Here is a 16,552-nt window from a genome sequence, read left to right on the forward strand (position 1 = left end):
TCTACATCTAACTGTCAGTTGCCATTTACTATAAAAACTAAGACATATCACAGTCCAAGCCTAAAAAACAATTAATACCACCAATTTCACCTACACACTTCACTCCTTCAGGCTTCAATACCTGTAACAAAGCTTCAGTATAGCATAAGTCCAGGTCCAGGTTATCATTTTTTCCTGCTTTGCTAAACAAAATACTAGAGTAACTTTTCCAAACAGTGGGATTTGAAAAAACTAACACAAACACTAAAATAATTCCTTGATTGGTAAAACCTATGCACAAACTCACCTTGTCTACACTTCTGAAATTTCCAGAAAAATAAACATTTCATTCCAGTTGCATGTGGCAGTGCAATCTCAGCACTACTTTGATTTTTGTGATGAGAACGTTGTGGGTAAAGTTTGGGATGGCTATTACAGGAAGATGGACAATTAAAACATTCAGTAATTTCCACTGCGAAATTGCAGACAAAAGGTCTTACATTCTTTTAATTTAACACTGATTTAACAGACTTAATATTGACAACCCTTGAAATACTTTTTTCTTCTACGGCTACAGCAACTACATGAACCTCAATTCTCTTTAAATAAATAAATAAATAAATAAAAGTCAGGGAATCTGCTCTGCATGGCTGCAGAGATAAACTCGCATTATATGCTGCATAGGCCCAAATGCTAATGACAGAAGATAAACTGTGGAAAAACTAAGGGTAAATTTTAAAAACTAAGCCACTTATTTGGGACCCTAAAGTACAATTTTGTTTTTGAACTTCTGATCAGGGCAACAAAACAAGTATAAGTATCTATTTTTCGTGAATTTTAATCTATTTACTGCAGATATTTGTATTTAGCAAACCAGTATTTTAGCATTTTTCTCTGTTGATTGTGGTTTACATAAGCTATCGATTAGCAACCTAAGAGCAATGTTTTTTGTACAGTCTTAAAGACCTAGTAGTGCTTTTTGATGCCATGGGATTATTTAATATTTCATAAGGCAAATATTACAAATTAAAACAAATAACACTTCAAGTCTTGAATCACTAAAAGCTATGGGGAGTCACTTGGCATCTTTCAAAGTAATAGAGCACAAGACTAATGTTCATAGCTCCATTAGAAACATTTATATGCAAAACACTGCTTTTTCCAAATGTGAATTTCTTTTGAAATTCACTGTTGCCCTACAGTACTTCTGTCTGAAAAGAGACTCTAGGGAGATGACACTTTCCTTGGTTTGCATTGTTATAGCTGACAGAACGCATAAAAGGCAAACTACTTTTTCCCTAGCTTTCAGTCTGAGCCAGGCAAATGCAGAAATTCTCAGGATCTTCTTATCTTGAATTCTGGACGTCAAAACTTACAGAACAGCTGTAGCTTTGGAGCACAGAATCATTTTGTCACATGGCCCATTCTACCCACTGTAAATGCTACTGGTTCTTCAACTATCATTCCAGTCAGGGTTGTGCTTTCACTCATTCACAAAGCAACATATAATTCCCAAACTGTATATTCAGATTAACTTATACTACACGTAAACTATTAATGGTTTTGTCTTGAACCTATTCATGCCTGTCACTCTGTAAGAAGCCTACTTATTTTTTTATCTTCTCTTTTTTTACAGTAAAATATCCAGAATAAGGGTAGAGAGAGAAGGTCCATGCAAAGGAATACTGCTATAATAATGAACAGAGGCCTCACACAAACACTTTTTGTTAGTGATATGAACAAACAGATGCAGAAGCCAATATGGAAATGAACGGAGAGGAAACCTACCCCAAAATCTCATTCATTATTTAAATTTAGCTGGTATTACAAGACTCTGCCTGAATTCCCAGGTCCTGCTGTGATAAACACCTGTACAGAAAGAGTGTCTCCGCACTGAAGAGCTTACAGAGTCTTTCATTTTATTTTTAGACAACAGCAGAGAGAGACTGGAAAGTACAAGTAACAAGATGATTCAGAACACCATGATAAGCACTGTTTAATCACTGTAGAGGCTTTATAGATATCACAGCAGATGAGAGTTTTAAAAGGATAGATTTGATAGGAAGGTGACCCTCAAGGGATGTTTAGAGGCAACTTCTAAGCACAAAGGAGGGTAAAACAAAAAGAAGCTTGTTAGAAAGTCTGGTAAATAAGCAATCAAGACACCTTGACTGCTCATTTAGAGTTAAGAATAAACAGTAAAGCAAGTAAGGCAATGGATGAGGCAGAACGGAGCACAACTGAGCAGCTTTGTTTGGAAGGAGCTAGATAGGTCCTGCCACAAGTACGCTTAAGAGGAGTGCAGGGAAACCATGCATACTGACTAACTCGAGAACCAAGCAAACCACCTTAGTGGAGAGTTTTGCAAAATGGGATTCAATATTCATAGAGGAGGAGGTTTCTCTCAGAGTGAGGGAGAAATTGAAGCATGAGACTTGGAAAGCCTTTTTTTGGTTCAGTTCCTGGTTTTGTCCCAGTTCAGTGCAAGACACTGTGGCAAGGTAATAATGGCAAGGTCCACAAAGAGAAGAAACATTTAACATCATCCAAGAGTTCAATGCCAAAAAAAACCCTAACAAACAAACAAGCATTTTCCCGCCCGCCCCCCCCCCCCCATCATCATCAGCACTTCAAGCCACCTCTGTCCCATCTCTATCCCAGGCAACTCAGTTCTTATAAAAGCCCCATGTGTTGAAGAGCCACTTTGAAGATAAATATCTATAAGGGTCAGGACAACTCAAGTATCAGAAAGATATTCATTATATACTGGGACAGAAGAAAAGCCAGAGTTGAACAGACAGGTTAATCTGGTCCAATTACAAACAGCTGCCAATAATGCAGACACCTGAGCTGGCATCAGTTCAAGGTAATTCATCCATATGGTGCAGCTCAGCCCTGTGTGGACACAGCAGGACACAAACAAGCAGAGCTTCATTAACATAGTATTGGGGGTAAACTAACAATCTCTGCCTCTGTGCAAGCTCTACTATTTCCCAGCTATCCACCACACTCATTACTAGCTCAGCAATTCTGTACTGCACTCCGTTGCTCTATGTTATGCACCAAAACCCAACCCTATTCAACAGTTACTGCAACCATCTGTTTCCCTTTTCCAGGCCCCCAATGAAAACATTACTGACATCAGCATTGTCTCCATAGTACCTAGAAGACTTAAGTGAATTTTTCCAGTTTTAAAACAAACCAGAGCAGAATACTGAAAAGATTTAAATGCAAGATGACATTGCATAATTTAATAAACTACTCCAAATAGCAAGAAGTAACTACGTGCAAGCCGCAAGTCCATTTTTCATATGAATGCAGAAAGTTTAACTCAGCCAAAGTGAGCCTGCGCAGCCACCAAAACGGGTACATTCATGCATTCCCACCATATCCCTCGTACTGATACTAGCACCTCAAGCAGTCCTGTACAGTGAACTAAAGGAACTAACCTAGCTAAGAACTATCTGTAGCAGCACAGATTTGGATCATCTTAAAACCGAGCACAGAACTGCATCCCCAAAATACTGTATTGTATCATGGCAGGTCACTATAGCTGACAACTTACTAAGTAAACTGAAGAGTTATAAGCCCTACGCTGTGTGTTAGCATGACTTTTTGGCACTATAGTCAAAAAGTTTTATGTGGTTATTTGGAGATAAACTGGTAAAAAGGGTCAAAGGACTATCTAAGATGAGACTGGCTATTACTTCCTATTCTGTAAGTTGACAGTCTTACTATTCATATTGCATGGGATTCCTTACTCTGTAAAAATTACCCAGCATTTCTCAAGTTTGATATACCCTTTCTGAGGGGAATGTGCAGTTTTGCCTCTGCTTCTGCCATTTTTCTTAGATTTCACTCTTCTTGATTATACCATACCAAAAAGATATTTCTCTGCTGCTCAGCTTTATTCAATTTTCTCTGGCCACCTGTCCTGTGTCTGTTTTTTCTTCAAAATGGAAGTACTCACTTGATATCTAATGAAAATCATTTTATACTAAACATTTCATTTATGTGGACTCTGGCCCCTATTCACAATTATTATCCTTCTTCTTCTAATCCTTTTAGTTAACTGTGGCACATTCAGGATGGTCACAGTGAAATAACTGTTGAGCAGGCAGGGATTTCTTTAAAAATGTATCCTGTAAATCCCACAAAGTCTCACAAACTTCTGCTTACGCAAGAAAAAGGACATTTTGGGAAGGCAAAGTTTCCAATGTCTTAAATCACAGAAAACTATTACATTGATTTTATACCAGTGCCAGTAAATATTTGTGATTTTTATAGCATAAATAAATAATTTGATACTAAACATTTCATTTATAAAACTGAAATCACTTTACACACTAAAACCAAAAATAGGCTTCCATGTAAGATTTTGTAAAAAGTGTAGCTTAGACATTACACAAATAAATTAAATAAAGATTACTATATCTAACTGCTTGGCCTTATTTCAGTACAAATGTTACATGGTACATTTAATCACAGATTGTAGATATCTGCATTTGCTACAATTCCAGTCCACAGCCTGGATGAACAGGTGATGGCACAGTAATGTTTAACACTAGCATTTTTTGTGATTATGCTGGGTAGCCACTTATAAAAAATAGCCTTCTCGTAGAAGTTGCCTTTCAGATATCAGTGTTGGGTTTTTTTGCTTTGTTCATTTAAAATTCTTGCCACACGGCACTGGGCATGCACCCGGCATTATAAGGCCACTTCTTATCTTTATGCCTGTAATTGTGGAGTAATAATGCCATAATGGGCTCACAATGTCAGTGAGGTGTGAGCTGAATCAGATTCAGTATATTAACCTCAACAAATTAAATCTTCATTCCCAGAAAGACCTTCAAGGGAATAAGCTACAGATGTAAAACAAAGATAAGTTGTTCCTCCCATCCCTTCCTCTGAAAGTGACAAAAGAAGCTGACCCTCATCAGAAGCACATCAAGTATTCTTTGTCCAAAATAAGCTTGTGATTTCTGTGAAATTTCTGTAGCCTTATGCAATAGATTTTTACAACAACAATTTTGAATATTCTCAGTCTTTGTGATGAAAGAGGAAAAATATAAAAAACATTCCCCTTCCCCACAAAGATGTGTATTCACCACAAAGAACTATGACAACTGTGCATATACTACAAAAGATGGAGAAGAAGGGCCATTGCCCAACAATGTGACTGGGAAAACAGCTTTCACTGATCTACAGAATACGTATAAGCTGGGCACAGAAAGCTTAGTGTTTGAGTTCTACATATAGAAAAAAAAAAAGCAGAGAAACTCATTAGCAGCTGCAAAATAGAACTGATTATAAAAACTTCAAAATCTAAATTTCACTTTGTCTTCATAGTACATAGGACACATAGTACATGTGTACACAACAACACACACGTAGTGATAAACACAAATACTAAATTATTAGTACTTTATTAGTACACATGTATGCAACAGCAGAAGGACAACTAAAATTCGAGAACTTTGCATCCACACTAACAGGGAACACGAAAATACTCCTCAAATCAAAAGCCTTCAGATGAAACTTGTATGCACTCGACACTAACAAAACAGAATATTCTCACATCATTGCAGCCAGGAGGTTGCAAGTTTAATGCAGTCCCTATTCCACCAGGGACAGGGCATGAAGCAGAGCGGAAGGACCTTGAGTTGACAGACCAGTGGTAGTGTTCATGGGCAGTTCTGTTCATGATGGGGGTGGGGGGAGGAACAGACAAAACTATCTGCAGAATCATTGCACTATTCTAACTTACTACTTTTCTAGAAAGCCTAGAATTTGTCCCAGCTAACACTGGCAGACTAGAAAAAGAATGACTTCCCAGATTTCTACTTCGGTCCTGAGTTCCTATAAGCAACTATTTTATGAAAGGTCGCTAATGTACTCATCTTAAAACCTTTTTTTTTTTTTTTGTCCTTATCAACTTTATTCAAATGTTTCTGAACTTTACTGAACCAACAGTTATTGGCTTAAATGCAGCCATTTTGAGTTTATTTTTGTATGTTTTTCTGAGGTTCATTCAGCTAATCCATAAGCACACCACTAGCATATGTACGGGTATTCCATGCCATCTAGGTAAGAATTACGGTATTATAATCTGATTAATCTGGATTATTTGCAGTCCATATTTAAACTAAAAAGCATGCAAAAATACAGATCTATTTTGATTTGCTTTGTCTTTTATATTGCCATACTATTACCAAGAAATCTTTTTAATTCATTGCAGGGAAATTTATTTTCCCCTCTCAAGTCCACAGAAAAATATGGGTTTGATTCTTCAGTTGCAACAATAGTACATTTCCACAGGATTTATGCTGGCATCAACTGATAGAGACTATGTACAAAGAAAAATTAAAAAGTTCTGTGTAAAGGCACACTAAATTACTACAAGACAGCCATGTTAACATCCTCTGCATTTAAAACATAGAGGATTTACCTTTTTCCATAACAAATCCTTGTTTCTCAAGTAAAGTTGATCAGTATTTATTTTTCAGCTTCTAAGAAATATGTAAACAAACTAGAAAATTCTACAATGAATTTAACACTACCTTCCCACTTAGGAGAATGAACACATGGTGCAAAGCTTCTATTCATTAGCAAAGCATTGCAAAGTGCATGGGACTGCAAACTAAATAAGAGAAATTTATCTCAAATTAAGGAAACTATCTGTGGTTTGACTTGGCATGAAAATTACTTAGGAATCCATTTACAAGGACTTTGCAAATTCATAATTATCATTGGTGTTCTCATCAAAGTAAAATGGCAAATCCTTATACACAATTTACGTAACTACAGCAAGTCTCTCTCATAAATTCAAACTAACCTCTAAGAAGTTCTCAGCACAGAAAGCCCATGTAAAACTTATTAACTGTTCAATATCTATCAGCTAGAGATTTTGAAGGGATCGAAGACAAGGCTAACATATCATACGAGTGGATAACTAAATTGATTTCAAATCAAAAGAATTATTCAAAAACAGAACTAGAAATCTTCTAAAGAGTCTGTATCTGCAGTAACTAGCCAGGAAGACTACACGAATCAATTTTACTACTGTGTAACAGCTCTGCCAATAAAAAGATGGCTGATTGAAATAATTTTTTTCCAATACAAACCATTAATTCTGTTTGTGCTGCAACTGTTTTAATACAGGACTGAACACTGTTAAATCAAACTCAGTAGGCATTTCAACACTGATTACAGTGAAAGGGAATCAAAGACGAAATATCTATCCCAACCTCTAAGCAGAAGGCAGTACAACTCTAGAAGCAGTGGTGGTATCTCAGAACTCACAATATTATTGGTAACTTATGTAAATTTTACAATTTAAGCATTTCACACCTATAGTTCCCCAAACACACACAAAACATTGCACAGTCATAACACGCAGCCTTCCTTTCACAAAAGTTTATACTCTACATAAGCACATAGCCAGAATGGAGACAGCAAAACAAGAAAGTTACCTTCAATGTTAAGTTTATTCTCAGCCTAGAAAATGATTGCCTGCACGTACTGGAGCACATCCTGTCTTATTCCGTGCAGGGTGGCAGCTTTGGGACAGTGAACTGTGGGGTTGCTCTATTGAACTTCTGTGTATTTGTTATTACAGCCATCACTGAGTATGAAGAATGTCACGCTTTGCTATCAGGACCACATTTTCAAGAGATCAATTCAGTTTGCAAAAAATCAAAATGGACAATTCTTCACGAGAGCTCAGCACAACCAGTGCTAGCCTCTTTTGAAAATCTGTCCCCAATTATAGATGCCAAGTACTTGAAAACTTGGCTCCAAGCTCTGAAAAACATGATTTCACAGGCTCAAAACCAGCACTGCAGCCACTAAAGCTTTTGGGGACTCTTGACACTATATGCAGGTCTATCAGGGGAGGAGTAAGACATGAGTCACACTGGAACGGAGTGAATAAGATCTAATTTAAATGACAAAGCTTATTACTACTACTATATTTACTGGCACTGTCCATGGATCAGTTCTGGTTTTAGCCCCTCTTTTATTTATGTATTATTCCTTCTGAGACAGAACTGAACACGTCTTTTGCCACTTCCACACGGATGTCAGCCTAGCCTGTTGCTAACGACAGTAGACTAGAGCCAGTCTGAAAGAAAATGCAGCAATCCCTCACACCTTTCTTTTCCTGCAACCAAATCAAGCTGAATATATAAATGAAACTGAGTTTACAAGACACAGGCAAGAATTACAACAACAAAGTTACAAAACAACAAACAAACAACAAAATTTATCCAGCTGGTAGATTTATACAGCGTTTTGCCAAAATGACAAATGACTATGCTCTCTTAAATGCACTATGATGGCATCACTTACCTTTAACACACACTCCAGGAATCACTTACTAAAGAAACTGTTAAGCATTCTGAAGCTTTCACATCTTTGAACTTTCATATAAAAAATGGAATACCAAGACTAAAGTTCTGTCTTCAGCACAACCCTTGGTCCCAAAGATATCAATAAAAGTTGTTTGTTATTGGGGGGTTTCATTTCTTTTTTCCACTTCAAGGATTTAGCAGTACAATAATCGCTTGCACCTTTATATCCAAACGTGAAACTGAAATGACACCTTTGGCAATTCCATGCAGTTACTAAACTATAAAGTCAGTTTCCATTAGTTAGCTGAACTGCCCTACAGAAAAAGTAGAAACATTAGATTTCTTTGCATGCGGTGATCAGAGCTATAAGCACAAGTCTCCAAGCATGTGTTAAGCAACTCTTGCCTTTGGAAGATGTGCATGACATCAATTCCAATTTGTTGGTTTTTTTTTTTTTTTTTACTGCTACCATCCTCCTTGAAAATTTAAACCTGCTATTTTCTTAATGTAACCTCTCTTTACTTCATTTACAAAGATGCACTTTTAAAAGAGTGGATGTTAATTCTAGTCTGTCTAAGCATAGGTGATTCTTATGAGACAAAAGAAAACATCAGGGACTTCATGGATGTAAAATCCTTCTAATACCCTAGTGTATAATTAAGTTATTCATTAGCAAGTTACTTCAAGTGGGTGTAATTTAATGCTTTCTTCCTGTCCCCTGAGCAAACACAACACAGAATAATTAATCAATTTGATCCCAAGTTCCCAAAATCCTCTTTCTGGACAAAACCTGATACAGTTTCATGACCCACCCCAGACATGGTGCTCCACCCCAGCCGCTCGCAAGAATCAGAGCGCTTACCCGACTTGCAGTTCTGCCATTTAACCGGGGGAGGAGAACTGTGCTTGCTTCATTCACTTTTCAGTAAATCCTGCAGAAAGATCCTGCCCTGTGAGGCTTAGTTAACTGTAGTCATCTATTGTTCCCCTTGACTAACTGCATGTTTTGCAAGAAGGGCTCATTCATGAGAAGCACTGCAGATGGGCACCGGCTCTGCCTCAGACCTTCCCTCTCAACACAGTAACTAGGCAGCAGCAACTGCATCTTGCCACAGTGCTGTGTAAGGAGCTGCAGACCAACAAAAACCAAAGCCTCAGTGTTTACAGGATCACTCCACTAAAAGAGCACTCTGTTTAGCAAAACAACAAATACTTTAATAAAAACATTTAACTATTTAAAAAAAGCTACTACCATCAAAATACCTCCACTCCTCACTGCCTAGCAGTACTAAAGGAGCTTTGCAAAGGTATATCCACACTCTGTACCTGGCAACAGCAGGCCACAGCCTTCCCACTCACCGACCCTCCTCGCACCTCCATGCCCTCCCACCCCTCTCCCTCAGCCACCCCACAGCCTGCACTCCTAAAGGGTTTTTTTCCCCCTCTTTCTTTCTTTCTTTCTCTTCTCCTACAAAGCCAGCCCGATAAGACCAAAAGACAGGTGAGCAAAAGGAAGCCGTTTTTGGCAGCCACCCACCACCTTACCACTTGTGAGGGAACGGCACGTTTACAAACCGACCTAGGCCTCACCCACCCCCAGGCAGCTGTAATGGCGCCCTCACCTGCCACCAGGTGTGGCAGTGGAGAGCCCGCTGCCCCCGCTCTGATTGGCTGCTCCACAGCAGAGGCGGAGACACGGCTGGAGAGCACCAACCAGAGGCGAGTGTGGGCTGTATAGTGACCGGGCGGCAGAAGGGGGAACAAGATGGTGGTGGTTGGTGCTGTGGGGCAGTTTGGGAAGAATGTTTGTCCGGATCCTGAGGAGCTGGCTGAGTTTGGGACTGCTGTAGCTTGGCTGTTTTACCCAGTAAAGCCTCTTTAGCCTAATGGGATGTTTTGAAGGCTGCAGCTGTGAGAGCTAGTCGGTATGTCTTGGTGGTAAGAGCTGGGTGGAGCGGGTGCTGGCCCCTTGGTCAGTGGGAGGGGCTGGGTGTGGTGCCGGCAGGGGGGAGGCAGAGGCTCCTCCTGTGTGGCCACCTTCCTGCTAGCTTTGGTGGAGGATGAGGCATTGCTTGGAGTTCCCTAGGTGAAATATAAACTGTGTATTACTCCTCTAAATGTTATATTTGTTTGGAGGTATCTAATGTTAATGACAGAAGTGAAATGTCAGTGCCCTTGTGAGAAGCAGCTCTGCTTTACCTTACCTGTATCTTTCCAGTGCTGTGTAGTGAACCCCTAATGTCACAGTTTAGTCTGTATTAAGCTGGGGGGGAAAAGATGCACCTATCTTGGTGCCTTCAGTAAGGAGTGCAAAACTTATTCTTAATAATCAACTAAAGTCAAAAGGCCTGGTTGGCTTGTGAGCTGCTAGCCCTGCTGTACCAGTTCCTGCACTGGGAAGTGGCTGAGGTGTGGAGCAAGAGGATTGCCTGAGCACAAGCCTGGCATTGAGGGGGATGTGTGCTGCATGGGAGAGGTGGTAATTCTCTCTGGAATATAGAAGAGCTGCTCATGTTACCTGTTCAGCCTTCTGTTTATTTTGTCAGCTCCTTGCCTCCCGCCTGATATCTCTCTGTAGCAGAGATGACCTCCTGCCCCCTCACTGGTGGTACCCAGTGCTGCTGCCTTCTTGCAGGGCTGGGCTGCCACAAAAGACTAGGAGAGAGAAACTTGATGTGGCCTGAAGAGGAGGGGAAAAGCTGTGAAAGTATATTAACTTCTGATAATGTATGTATGTGTCTTCTGAAGGAATGACTACCACTAGGCTCTGTGACCCTGTTCCTCCTTGGTGGAAGAGGTTTCCCATTGATACCCAAGTTCTCTGTAGCTTTCAGAGACTAGTTTCATCCAACTAAGACCTGTACTATCTGTCTCTTTAAAGTGACTTACTTGTAGTAGTCTTCTATGGCCTTTCCAATGACTCTTGTACTGTTTTCCCCAAAAATGTAAAACTACTTAGTTTTTATTAGCTGATCTAACTTTTTCATTCCAATGTTGATTTTCATGCTTGTTACATTAGTGGTTTGTTTAAACCTATTTTATGTATTCAAAAGTCTGGAATGGGTAACTTAAATTATGTTGGCTTTTTGCATTTGTGATCTATAATCTTTTGGTACCATCCCATACTATTATTTAATTAGACTCCCTGGCCTGTGTATTAAACTTTTGTGTACCTTGGAAAGTAATTTAATTATCTGAATACCAGAAAGAATCTTATTCTGTAATAAACTTGACAGGATTTCTAATATTCAAGTTGTCTCTGTCACAGCCATTATTTTTTTTCTTTACAGTAGTGGTAACTTCTCAACATACTTTAATGTTGAAAGTGCTATCTCCAGAATGGAAGCTCCTTTTAACTAGACACCTTTGACAGTTTTACTATCATACAGTTTGGATATCTTTAAGGAAAACAGGATGTACTGCAGTGTATTTGTTTGGTAATTAACTTTAAATTCATGGACAGCTTCACAGAATTCAAAAGAAAGATGCAGCTTTCCTCCATTCCTGCCAGTTATGGAGAACAGGAGAAGTATTAAAAAAAAATGAATTGGCTAACCAATAGTCAATGTAGAAATGCTTTTAGATGCTGATTCCAGGTATTGCTATACATCTCCACTTTTGTCAGAACTAACCTTTCTTATGATGGTGTCAAGTGCTATTAAAACTTATTGAGATGAATTTTTGTGATGCTTCAACACAGCTCCCTCTGTGTACAAAATCAAATTCCTAAACTGCTTGTCTCTGCATCCCCTTCTCACCCCCATCTAAATTACTTTATTTTCAAGAATGTCTATGGCCAAACTTTCCAGAGGTTTTTGGTAAATGTGGAAATAACTAAATTGTACTAAAAGTAGTATTTGGAAACATGGAAACAGTTCCAAATACTAGGTGCATCTTAAGATGCCTGTATTGTTTCCTCCCCTTCCTGTGCTTATGAATGTCTGAATTTGCTGAAAGCAGATCTGTAGCAGTGAGAAATACAAATATTGTGGAAAATATTTCCTTTAACTCTGACTTACAAATTTTCTTCTTGGAAAGACTTTAAATCTGATTTTTTTTTCTTGTTTTCCTCCCAGATTTAGCTTCTGATACCAGTTTTTATACTGAAAAACAGGAGCTAGCATTTTACAGATTAATTCTAGGTGATGGGTTTATCTTTTCAGTGCTTATGTCTACTGAGTATTTTCACCTTTGAAATCATTTGTCTTTGAACTACTTGCTGTTTTGGGGGGGGGGGGGGGTTTCAAGTGATCCTTGACCTTTTAATAATTCTATTGTCTCTTTGCTTTGCAGTGATACTTAACTGCCAGTCTTGGGGCCTCATACATTGCTTGCAGTTCTGTAGAAATTTGATGTGCTGAAGCTGTTCAAATCTCATGGTTCCTCTCATTCGTTTATGCACTTGGCAGCAGTTCTTTCATGGATAAAGCTTTTGTTTTTCCTCTCTACTGAATGTTCTAGCTCTTGCAGTGTCAGTTCCTTCACCAGCCATCTGTCTTTCTGGCTCACTCTCTTAACAGCTCTTCTCAGACTAGATGCAAGTCCTAGTGAGTACAGCATCAGCTGTTAATTCTTTGTTCAAAAGCTTTTAAAACAACTGCTGCACATAAATATCCTGTATTTCAATCTTCTATTCCATCCTTGTCACTGAAGGCTGCTTTCTTCAGCCTCCTCCTGTATCCAGGTGGTTCTTCAACTTGTTTGTCTATCACTTCACTTCTTCTGAAGTAGTAACTTTCTCCAGTGTGACAGCCTAGCCTACCTCTGAATCATGTGTGGAATGTACATGTCTAAATGGAAGGACAGTCTAGTCCAGTCTTGTTGCTGACTGCCTTATATTTACTGTTGTGCTGTAACTACTATGGTAGTAACACTTAAATATCATTTTAAAGACTGTTCTTAGCACAAATAGTTTTTCTTATTGGTCGTGGTCTTGGTGTCCCATTTGTTCCTAGCAGTGGTGATGGTGGGGAAATAACGCAATGTTGAGCATGTAAATAAATGTTTCTATAAACAGTAATTCAAAGTTGTCAGATACAGGCACTTGTTTTATTGCAGAATGATCAGTTGCCAAACATAATGGCATGGTAACTGGATGGTTTTCTGTAACTGCAATCTTTGAAATCCCTGGAAGAGCCATCTAAATATTTTCAGATAGTATACAAGCTACGTAATAGCTCCTCAAACTTAAGATTGACATCTTTATCATCAAGAACTTGGATAACAATTTCTTTATAGAAGTATCCCTATTATAAAATAGATATGCCAGCCCCTAAACTGCAAGGCAAACTGCTAAACAATCTAGAGGTCTCTGTGTGAGAAGTCTTATTTGCTTATAAGCCAGTGAGGCCTGGTTCCAGAACTGCTTTTGGAAGCCCCAAATGTATAGTATCCCTTACTTATTATAGAAGCAGTTTGTTTTCTTACACTATATGTATTTCATAATCTGCCAATAGCTAAGGCTCATTTAGACAGTGTTTAGAGTGTTATACTACCACCAAGTAGTGGTTTAAAATGTTCACAGGTAGAAATGAGCCACACAGATGATAATTTTGATAAAGATAGGGGCATATCAGCTTTTTGTTATGTATGTTGATGGGCGTTTCTCAAGCTCACTGCTGCTTTCATGGCTGCATTCTAATATTGTCTATTGCCAATGCCAGTCAGCTAAGCATCTGCAACTGGCAGCTGTCCTCATGAAGAAGGCCCCAGGAGATTAAAATTCCTGGGATGCTGCTTTACATATTGAATGTTACTGTTTGTCATCTTTTAAGGGTGTCTCATACATGTTCTTTTTAATGTTAAAGCTGCATGTGCTTACAGGGCTAACAGTTGACAGACTGGATTTTATTCCCCACTGTGCTCACGACCTCTTGGGTGAACTTAGACCTATCATTCAATACCTCTGAGGGACTGTCCCTCTGTATGAGGGAAGGTTTGCTTCTTAACTAAACCATGGCAGCAAATCTCCTGTTGTGCTTTTGCTACACTAGTGGATGTATGTTTGTATTAGGTTAGTCTGTTCTGGACTAGGAAGTGAAAGCTGTAATAGTAAGTGTAGATAGAATAGAAAGTGTAATACTGTATTGGTAATAGAACTTACGACAGTATAATTGCAGTTGTATGGAAAAGCCTGTTGCACAGTGTAGTCTTTCTGGCATTGACCAGGCCTTTTTGTGCTATCTTACAGAAAGTAAAAGAATAAGACAGCACCATGGAAGAATAAGCGTAAAAAATTAATTTCTCTTCTCTCAGGCAAGCTAACTTTCTAGCCCAAGGGCAGTGGTTCTCAAACTGAAGGTGGTGCAGGGCTAGTGTGTGAGGCCACAGAAGCTGTCTTCAGAACAACTTTAAGCGAAGTTCAAATGTAGTCATCAAAAGCTTTACGATAAGGTATCTTGAGATGCTGAAGAAGTTGAGACTGCCCGATGGTCTGCGCAATTGTGAATTGGTTTCAACTGACTTCTCTTCTAGTCAAGTGGAAATGTTTATATCATTCTAATACGAGCAAGTAGTCAAACCTGAGAAGGCTGCAGACAGAAGCTTGTGAAGTAAGCTTGTTACTGGGCTGTTCTCTGTAGCCTGGGTTCAAATTAAGCATTGTCCCAGGAAGACTGAGGAATAACACTGTTAGATGAATGTAATGCAGATGTTCACTTAGTGTGCTGGAAACAAACAGTTTTACTTTCTCCTGTAACAAGTTCACTGGTTACCACAATGTGATGGGAAGGATGCTTTTAGAGCAAACAAAAGACATCTACATTGTGGGCCCTGGAAGAGGTAGTTGCTGCTTAGCACCCTAGATACTAAAAGGAATCTCAATTCCTTGTGCCTAAAAATCATTAGGCCTTACAAGACTTAAATTTTGTGCTTTAACCTCAGTAACCAAAGGGGATTCCTGCCAACAAACCAGTTGAAATTGGAACCAATGTACTTGCAAAAGTTAAGTTTTTATTAAGTTCACACTGTTAATATTTCCAGCATGAAAGATACAGCTTTAGCTTCATCAGTTTTAATAAAATGCAAATCTATAATTAGAATACAGTGTAAAAACCATTTGAGTAGGTCACACTACCAGTTGCCAAGACATGAAGTGCTCATCTGCAACATTCTAAAGTAATAGGAACATCACTTTTTAGAGCCTATTATTAGTCCTTTTCACCTTTTCTAAAAGGCAGGCTGTTTAGTTTACTTTGAGTTCTGCAACAAGGTCAGATAAAGTAATTCCATATTCTATCAAAAGGAGTGGTAGATATAACTTGTGTGCTGTGGCAAAGACATAAAGACAGCATATAAGTAGGTTCTGAATGAGGAAATCTGAAGCTGGGCTCTGCAGCGTTATTTAAAATAGGTCTTTGAAAGGCAGACTATGAAATCAGAGCTGTGATCTCTGCTTGACATAGAGTTAACATGCAGTCTTTCCAAGGCTCAAGCATCTACTGGTTCTTCCATCTGTCAGGATTTTCCTAGCTTCTCTGGGAAGGAAATGCATAAATTTGCAAATGAGATCACACAAAGGAGGGCTTTCTTTGTGAATGTTATGGATCCTTTTCTAAGAGTTGTAGGCATTTGGAAGCTGGTGGCAGGCCACCAGGTGAAGAAGTGAATGGAAATGGTTATTTTACACAGTTAAACTAAAACTTCTTCTTTTACTTCTCTGCTGTGACACTTGCAATTTCTTTGTGTCAAGAAAATAATAGTAAAAAGCATCAAGGTCTGTGAGAATGTTTGGCCTGAGTGGAAGCATAGCTTATTGTTTCTTATGACTATGCTTAGATTTTCTGTAGGAGAGTTATTTGGTGTGCAAGATCTGTAAGGCTGGTGTATAACCTAAACTTGAAGGACTGTACAACTGTGAAATAATGAAATTGTCTGTCATATCAGCTGGCAGAGATGAAGCCTTCATATCTGTAGTAAGTTACTTGTAGAGTCTCAGGTAAGTGTGTGAACATTTACTATATTGACTTTCTAAGACTACATAGGGTAATGCTTACTTCCTGCTGACACACTGATCTATAAGGCAATAGTCTGCACCTATGGGTTGACTTCTGTTGTGTTCTATGGCCTTCTTTTGTAGGAAGAAAATGAAGGCAGTTTATTAAATGCCAAATCTGTACATCAGCTTTAGTTCTACTGTATGTCAGAGGTAACCTTCATTAAAGGCTTCAATATACTTTTCTTCAATGAAGTAGGTAATGCTGTGACTGTGCATTTCCCCTTAC

At 38.8% G+C, this 16,552-nt stretch overlaps 1 protein-coding gene across 1 annotated transcript in view; it reads right to left on the bottom strand.

The window, feature by feature from the left end:
• SMPD3 (sphingomyelin phosphodiesterase 3) overlaps positions 1–16,552 on the bottom strand; it is a 139,816-nt gene that overhangs the window by 112,845 nt on the left and 10,419 nt on the right. The window lies entirely within an intron of this gene.

Source organism: Dromaius novaehollandiae, chromosome 13 (assembly GCF_036370855.1).
Source record: "Dromaius novaehollandiae isolate bDroNov1 chromosome 13, bDroNov1.hap1, whole genome shotgun sequence".
NCBI lineage: Eukaryota > Metazoa > Chordata > Aves > Casuariiformes > Dromaiidae > Dromaius > Dromaius novaehollandiae.